General features: G+C 40.6%; 1 protein-coding gene across 1 annotated transcript in view; it reads right to left on the reverse strand.

Moving 5' to 3' along the window:
• ZMIZ1 (zinc finger MIZ-type containing 1) overlaps nucleotides 1–9,020 on the reverse strand; it is a 510,468-nt gene extending 501,448 nt beyond the window's left edge. The window contains exon 1 of the mRNA XM_025197702.1: nucleotides 8,898–9,020. The gene's annotated coding sequence lies outside the window, so the exon portion shown is untranslated. The remainder of the gene's footprint in view (nucleotides 1–8,897) is intronic.
• Nucleotides 9,021–9,026: the final 6 nt, after the last annotated feature.

Here is a 9,026-nt window from a genome sequence, read left to right on the forward strand (position 1 = left end):
AAACAAACATAGAAGTTGTAGGAAGGACACCAAGGAAGTGGGCAGACAGTTTGACAACTACATCATTCTCCCTTTCCCTCTGCAGACTTGGAGTGTAATAAACCCCTTCTCTGTCTCCCCTATAGATAGTTACATAAACAAACTGTTCAGTGGAGGATTTAATGCCAGTCTTTAAAAGTGATTTTTTAAAGCTTTTCCTTTCTCTTTAAGGAGAAGAGAGAGCAGCCAGATCGGACTTCTGTTGACCTATGAACAATTTAAAAGCTAAAAGTGAGGGTGTTTTATTGTTACGCACTTCCTACTAGGGGAGAGCCAGCATTCTCACACTGTCTTAAACAGAAACTCTCCCTAGGCATTTTTCCTATATATAGGCATTCCTATTTTTTCTGTTAACCAAGCCAAAATCTTACATGCATCTACAATGCTGTGGAATCTCCAAGATTTGTGCTGAGGCAGTACTGTGTGACACTTAATAGAAATCATCACAAGCCCAGAAAAGGAGAAAACCCATTTCAAAGTATACAGATACTGATTTGCTTTTATGTTGTTAAACTTGGAGGAAGCAAGAGGCTCTTTAACAAACCTCACTACACTGTCAAATAAAAATGAGAAAGGAACTTTCCCATTAAGTCTAACTTAAGTCTCTCCTCCCAAAAACTTTAACTATGACTAGCTCTTCAAAGCCTTCCAAAATGTTGAGTATCTTTGCTTCGACCTCTGAAGATCAGGAAATACACCATTAAGATATACTTCAGCCTTGCCTTACAGTCTCTTTCATCCCTAGAGCTAACAAGAGCCACAGGAGACAGACTCCAAGGATGCAACCTAAGTTTAGACTGAACTTGCCATTTTTAGCCTGACCCAAGTCATATAAACGTTTGTAGGCCTAGCAGTTTAGACCGAATTAAGTTTGACTAGGTGGATCTAAACCTAACACACCCTAAAAGTCTGTTACTGCTAGGGCTCTCCCAGAGAGTAAGTAAATGTGTTCCTTCACATGGAAGGTTGCATCCCAGAGAACTGTGTTCTCTCCTTTTGTCTGCGCGCATTCCAACTGCCTTAGGGACAGTGCATTTACTGGGGCAGGAATAACTTGCAGTGAGTTACCATAGCTCACACTGTGGTATGAAGAGAGGTGCATCTGCATGTAAAGGGGTTGTGAACCTCTTTGTTTTTATACACAGTTATGTGGATTTTTCAAGCAGAGGAGCACTATTGTCCTTAGCTGTAGTGAGGGATTTGTATGCAGGAGCATACTACAGGACAGGTAAGTGCAGGTCATGAGGTTCAGAGGGAATCCCAAGGACAATAGTCAATGAATGTTCACATCTGGCAATCCTGAGCTAACTTGTGCAGAACAGGCAAAAATGATCAAGTGAAGGCCAGATGTAGCCAGCTGGTATTCACCAATTCTGCCCTAGTTGGAGCACAGTCCAATGCATCCTGACAAAGCTCCACATCATCTGGGAGGGTAGAGAGCTACAATAAGTGGATGGAGGAGGACTGAAGGTTGCAGGGCAGAGTTGGTGTGTACCTTAACTGTGTGTTTCCTGGTCTAAGTGCATTCACCAGTCTTGAATGCTGCTAGTCATCCATAACACTGTCTCTACTATGTTTCACAAGCAATTAATTTCTCTTTGTTGGAGAATTGTAATTGGAATCAAGTGGGAGCATGACTGAGAGAACAAGACTTCCTCAGTACCACTCTCTAGCAGCCACACCCTCTTCCTAGTTTCTTCATGCCCTTCGTCAGAGCTGGTAACGCTAAGGGAAGGAACAGAGATGGTAACTTTTCGACTGTACATTTACCAAATGGGTATCAGACTTTATCGCAGATCAAGTCAAGTGAGTGTTATCAGTAAGAGGGAGGACTTCCAGCCATGTCCAAAAAATGTTGAAAGTCTAGGTATTCTCATTAATGTAATCTTTAAGTAGAGAGGTGGCCATAATTTGGGAACCTCTTACTTCAGTGAGATCAAATTTGAATCATTAACCTTTCCCAGATGCCAGTGTGGCACAACAATTTCCAAGACAAGCCAAGTGAACATGAATTTTAGAGCACTAACACAAATCAACTTTTAAACAGTACGCTAATCTCAACCTTCACTAGTGTTACTGCCCCATCACCACCTATTAAAAGACTAAAGCTCAGTTCAACCATTTTTTTGTGGTGGGTGCTTAAAACAAGAGAGAACAGGGGATTCCTGCACTTTAAAAGCTACTGATTAAGACACAGGTGTACATTTCAGAGTGGCCTAAAAAGCTCTGCTGTTTTCAGAGGGTAACAGGAGCATAGCCAAGAGACAAGCAGATATTTATCAAAGGAATTGTTTTTGCTACTAAATGGCCAATTGAAGCCCATGCCACTCTGCTGTATATCTGTGTCACCATAGTCCCAATAAATGAACCATTCTGATTAGTTATGAGAGTATCTGAAAACCCCCAAGAGACTGATAACACTCACTTTGCCAGCCAATCAATCATTCTGACTCTACAGCCTCACAGATGTGTGTGCACGTGCACGCACACACTTACTATGAACTGAGTTGTTCTGAACTACTACCCACCTCCCCAAAACAAATGTTTTAATCTATTAAGCAAAAGACACTTACAAAAAAACAGCCAGATAATATTTTGAAGGTACAGAAAACTGTAACAAGATCAGGGCACAGTTTATCTACACTGTATATTAAGCATCGTATTAAGCAAGTTGATGGGCTAGTATCCTTCAATTAATGCCACCCAACCTAGGATTGACTTACATTTGTGAAATAAATCACCAGGAAACTTTTTACACACACACACACACACACACACACACACACACACACACAGAGCCTCATTCCCACTGTGATCCTCCCTCTCCCTCCCCTCCCCACCCCCACATGGTTTACAGTAGTAAGAACAAGAAACAGTTGAAACAGGCCAGGTAAAGAGATTAGAAAAATTACCGTGTTGATTTTACATGACATGGTATGCAAGGTATATGAAGCCTGCTGCTTCCATTTCCATGCAAACTTCTAGTTGATATATGTATTAAGTACCTAAAATCTACAATTCAGTATTGTTTGTATCTTCTGTTTTACCTTAAGCTTGCAGGAAACAATAGCTGCTGTGGAAAGGGGGATATAAAAATGTCCCTACCTCACAAACTAAGCAACTAGCTGAGAGCCTGCATACACAATACACACAGAAGCTGGGCTAGCCAAAGCCAGTTATACCACTGTGCTGCTGTAGCCTGGCAAAGAAAGCTCAGAGCAACTACAATGTATTTGCTCTTGCAATCAATACCACATACTGAGAAACTGAAATATGGTTCTGCTGAAGGGGAGATAGCAACTGTACTGCCTACAGAGCTGGGAGACACAGAGCAGTTTGTGTGTGGTTTCCATAGGTCTGGAGAAGATGCCTTAGCATTATGACATCTGCTTTATAAATCAACTTTCTAACATTCACTGACATATAAAAATTGAGACAGGAGAAAATCAAATCGCAAGCTCCTTATGCAGATAAACAGGAAGCATAGGAGCAATCCAAATCCACAGCTTTAAGGAATTTCCACAGATTTTGTAGTACCATGAATATTAATGTTTGTAAGTGATTCTTTTCTATTGCATTGAAATACCCTTCACACTTCACTCTGGGAATCACTTCACCGTTGCTCTATAGTCAGATAGACACAGTATCATGAAAAAAAGGACAAACTTCCTATATTCATCTTAATAGAGTGTTAATTTGATAGCTTAGATGTGTCCAATTGAATGCTAATTATTATTTAATAACTAGACAAAATCCAAGACACCCAATTTGAATTACTGAAATAACATTAGAAGAGGCCCCTAGATTTGTTTTGGTTTTAGCCTATCAGTACCTAGACTTTAACTTACAAGTAAAACCTTACCCTTTCTTCCTCAGAATCAACAGGATCCAGCTGTTCCCCGTTTCAGTAAAAGATGTATACGTTACTGTTTTTACCTGCATATACAAGTTTAAAAGGTATAACTGTTGCAACTGAGGCAAACTTCAGACAGCTTAAATCAAACAAGTATAAGTCTAAGATAATCATGTTCCTTTAGGTTATAGTCTGTGAATGAAGTTAATTTATCTTAACATTGGTTGGAAATTTAGTTTAGACAGACTTAGATGATTACCTATGAAAGATAACTCATTCCTATTAGAAAAAAAAATCTATGCTGATTTTTCTCCCTTTTTCTAGGAAAAGGATAGTGCCAGTGCTCAACTTGCTGACCAAGCTGCACAAAACACATCAATGCATCTCAGCCCACTAGAACCAAAATATCATGTGACCGAGCCTATGAACATACTCTACTCTCATAATCTACTACTGCCTCCAACAGTCTAACTATGCAGATCCATTGCATCTCATCACCTGGACATTTCTCTTGCAATTCTAAAATACCCTAAAATTACCAGCCTAGATGCCAATTGATCCTATAAAACCCAATGTAAAAAAATACTGCTACATAAAAAGTATTTGCTTTTAGGGGGAAGAAAGCAAGAAAAAGTGACAAAGTAACACTGATTTTGCAGATATTTTGGTTTTAATCCAAAAATACATTTTAAAATTAATTTCTAGACCCATCATCAAGACAGCTTAGATCCATCGAAAACTCAGTAAAATGAACAAAAAATGCTTGTACAAATACTGGATAGACCCAACACAAAATATTCTTCATTCTACATCTTGATTAAATATACCTCTTTAAAAACCATATCTAAGTGGATAAAGGCTTGTATTCCTTGTCCCAAAGCCATCAGTATATCAGTGCAATCATGAACTAATTCTAAACTGTGCAGTAATAGTCTTGTCACTTTCTTTGCTGTAATACAGTATAGGATTTAACAGAAATTGGTACAACTAGGAGTGAACAAATCAGTCAATTGCATAGCAGTCAAATACACTACCACAAGTACCAACTTCAGTCCTACTTATTTATAAGAAACAGATTTCCAGGTAAAAGAGTAACCATTCCAGATTTTTTCCAGCACTATCGTCTCCAGGATGTTATGACATGGTGTCCAAATACCAAGAGACCCTGGCCAACCATTATGTTTGTTCCCCAGAGTCATATACTAGTCTGTGTAACTTGGACCACCTTGCTCTCATATGTGCTCGGACAAACAGTAAGAGAGAAGAAACTCTTATAATGTTTTTCCTTGTATACAAACCCCTTCCCCTCCCCCCCAAAAAAACAAAAACAAAAAACAAAACACGTTTTCCTGGCAGTCAGCACACACATCAAGTTGCTGGGACCAGTCAGTTTCTTTTAAACTGTAGCATTACTGATATAATTGCCACCTATGAGTTTTGCTGGGGACACAAAACCTTTGGAACCTATAAAAGTAGAAGAGCTATCAGGTAAAGGGCAGGCAACTCCCAAGAAAACTTATGAATGGAAACATATGTTACATTAAATTCTATTACTTCAGCTCCTTGTAGTACTTAAGAAACATCCTAAAAACCTTTCAGGGTATGAAAACAATTCCACGGTCTTTTTTGGCTTACTGTAGTTAAGGTATCTTAGAAAACAAAATTCTATAGTACACTCAGATCAAGTTCCTATTTTTATCTCAGACAGGACAAAACACGCACTGTCTACCTATGCAGCAATGTGATCCTTTCCCAAAACAAAGTTTTCATTTATCATTTGGCAGAGACTTATTTTTTCTTTCACAATTGTAGCCAAAATGTATTTGAAGTGTCCTGGACCATAAGCACTGACATGAACGTTGCAGGTCAAGTGAGAAACAATTTTGGGCTTAAAAATAACAAAACAAAACAAAACCAAAACACAAAGTTTAATTTTTAATATTAGTGTATAAATTGTAAGAGAAGCAGCTTCAAGATAGATATTTTTCCTTGATTAGGGGAAAGCCACAGATCCACCAATTAAATCCTAGCATTTTGTTTATTCTTAATTCCTAAAGACACTTTCTAGGTTTTCAGTTCCTATATTTCTTGAATATTTTTTCACTTTTTATTATAAAATAGCTACAACAGATACTCCAAAATTCACTACTGCCTATGCAGTCAGGGAGAAAAGTCTTCTCAGCCTGAGAATTTTTGAAGGGTCATAAGATGCTAATGTAATCTAAAGTAGTGATCAAAATAGTTAATTTCATTCTCTATTCTGGGATATTTAGATGATTTCAAGTCATTTTTTCCACAATCTCATTTAAAAAAAAAATAAACGGCCTTTTCTTTCTCCCTCCCCACCCAAACTCAGAGGAAAACAGTATCTATCACCAAATGCACTCAACTAGCCCCAAAGTCACACGTGCTCTATTGCAGATCTTGCTTTCAATGTCTCTTTTGTTTGATGGCTGGTGTTTCAACATCCTCGACTTGAACAGAAAAAGGTCAGCGCAAGTCTTCTGGCATTCATAAACCTGAATCAGGCCCCGCCAAGAGAAGATTGATGCCATAGTAAATTTCCCCTCGATCAAAAGAAGGGGGAGCAAGTTTGAAGCAGAGACCAACTCTCTGTCTGTTAGAGTAATCCTACTGCCGGTAGCGCCTTCAAGCATACAGTTTTGCTGCACTCTTTTATCAAACTTTTCTTCTGCTGCCTGGATATTGATTTCGGGTTAGAACTTCTCCCACAGTGCAAAGTTATTACACAAATGTTCCAACTTGAATAGCCTTTCATCAGCACGAGTCTTGCCTAGCCTAGTCCTGGGGCTTTTTTTTTTTTAACCTTTCAATTACCCTCATGTTCCTACCCTATACCCCACCCCCCCTTTCCCCATTCCTTTCCTGTCTAGAGGAGGAGACTGCATCATTAACCTTCCAATTTACAAGGCCAAGTTCCATATTGCAGCTATAAAGAAGCTGTTGCTACAGATTTCTTAAAAGCTCTGGCACTTCAAGGCAGTTGAAACTACTCAGCCAGGGCTCAGAGGCAAAGCCTTGCCAGAGCATTAATGGGCTTTTGCCCTTTTAAATTTGATAAGCCTGTCGCCTTTCTGATGCACCCAGTTCTATTCAGGGTTCTAAATGGCCATTTCATATTTAAAAGAAAGCTTGCATAGGTAGCACCCTAAAACTTGCCCAGGTCATTCATCTCCCCCCAGCTCTCTTACTGTCTCTTAGGAAACCTTTGATAGAGCATTTGTTCAGGCTGCCAAGTTAAATCCTCCTCTCTCATGTCAATGCATTGAAAAAAGCAGTCAGAACACCAGCTTCACTCAGGCCTGCTGAAGTAAATGGAGAAAACCAATTCCTTTGGCACTACAGAGCTATTAAGCTCTTTGCAGATTATTAACTGAAGCACAAAAATACACACTGTGCACAACCAGACAGTAAGGCAGGGTTCTTCCTTAAGTTAGCTTCAGTCCCAGTAAATTACCTCTATGGCCGCAGTTTCTAATTCTCAGGGCAGCTGCCTGGACTGGTTAGTGGGACCCCCCACAATCAGAGACAAAAGCAATTTCCTAGCCATGTTTTTGTTATGTTTTCGCTATTATGCCCATTTCAGCTTTATTAAACATTTTAATCATGGTTGTGGCAGCAGAGAGAACTGAAGATCTAGCCTTGTGTTCCTAACCAACCTCATAAGAGAGCACTGAAATTCAACTTTACACGTGTAAACCAAAGTTTGCAGTTTGGAAAATGGTTCTAGTTAGAACTTGCCGGCTTCTCCCAACCTCTGCTTTTCCCCAGATCACAAAGCCAGCCTAAAACATCACCCCAAATCATTAGAGGAGGAATAAAGCAGGACCAGATCGCTCCTATTTTGATGTTTACATTCCTTAAGTGTCTTTTAACTGACTGCCATTCTCCCTTTTGCTGCAGCTACCTCAGCCAGTCTCCCGTGAAAATGATTCCCTCCTTTTTCCTTTCACAATGGCAAGAAAGCAGGAGCTGGGCTCTTTCAGTCGGCCCCTCTTTCTCTCGCTTCCCCCCCCCGCCTTTGGCTTCCTGGACAGATGTACACAGGAGAGAGAGCGAGGGAGGGAGAGAGAGACTGCTCCTTCCTCCTGCCTTGTGAGAGGCCCCAGTCCCAACTGGCTTTCAAAACCCAGACACAAGGAATTTACACTCAGGCAAGCTTCCCAAAGCCCGGAAAACGTGCCCAATCTCTCCCCACGCTTCTCCCCCTCCTCCAAAAAAGGCTTTAGGTATTACAGCCCTCTTGGATCACCCCCTCCCCAAAGATTCCTGCGTCCCCAGAGCGACTGAGCAGAAGCCCCTGTCGGTGCACAGCAAGAGCCGCCTTGAAAGCAGGCAGGAAAGGTAAACTGGGCAGAGAAACAGAAGCTCTCCGGATTATTTTAAAACCTCCTTTGTTTTTATGGCAAAGGCTCTGGCTCGCTCCCTCTCCCTCATGCGTGCCTGAGTCGCAACATTGTTTCAGCTTTTAAAACTTAGATGTACAGTACAGCAGAAAGCCCTCTTGAAGCTGGAAATTTCAGGTCCCCCTTCACTCGCATACACACCCCCACCTCTCTTTCCCCGGCACTGCCCCCCCATCTTCCCCCACCTCAAAGGGAAACAAAAAGTGATCCGAGCCCCCACCGCCTATAATATAAAACATGCCGAGTCCTTTCATCCCTGTCCTCTACAATGACCAAAAAAGCAAAGAATTTCCTAAGCAAAGCTGTCCCCTGTCCCCCTCGATCTCGTTTTCTTTATTTGTTTCACTCCTCCCCCCCCAACCTTTCCCCTCTCTTTTCCCAGGCACACAGATACAACCTGTCCCTTTAAGAAGTCTAAACACATTTTCTTGTCTTGCAAAAAAAAAAAAAATTGTATATACATATATATATTTCCTTAGCTTGGTTACTCCATTGTTTCTTCTCATTCAGCACACAGCCCCTGCCCGGTCACACACAGGGAGGTGTGAACAGAAGACTGAAATAGACGTGAAACTTACCTACAGATTGCAAAGCAGGCTTGCAGCAGGGAAAATAATAAGGAAGAAGGCAGGCAAAATCCTCTTTCCTCAACTGATTTGCAGCACTGTTCGGGTGGCTTAATTTTTTTTTTTTTTTAATTTAAAAGC

Source organism: Alligator sinensis, unplaced genomic scaffold (assembly GCF_000455745.1).
Source record: "Alligator sinensis unplaced genomic scaffold, ASM45574v1 scaffold188_1, whole genome shotgun sequence".
In the NCBI taxonomy this organism is placed as follows: domain Eukaryota; kingdom Metazoa; phylum Chordata; order Crocodylia; family Alligatoridae; genus Alligator; species Alligator sinensis.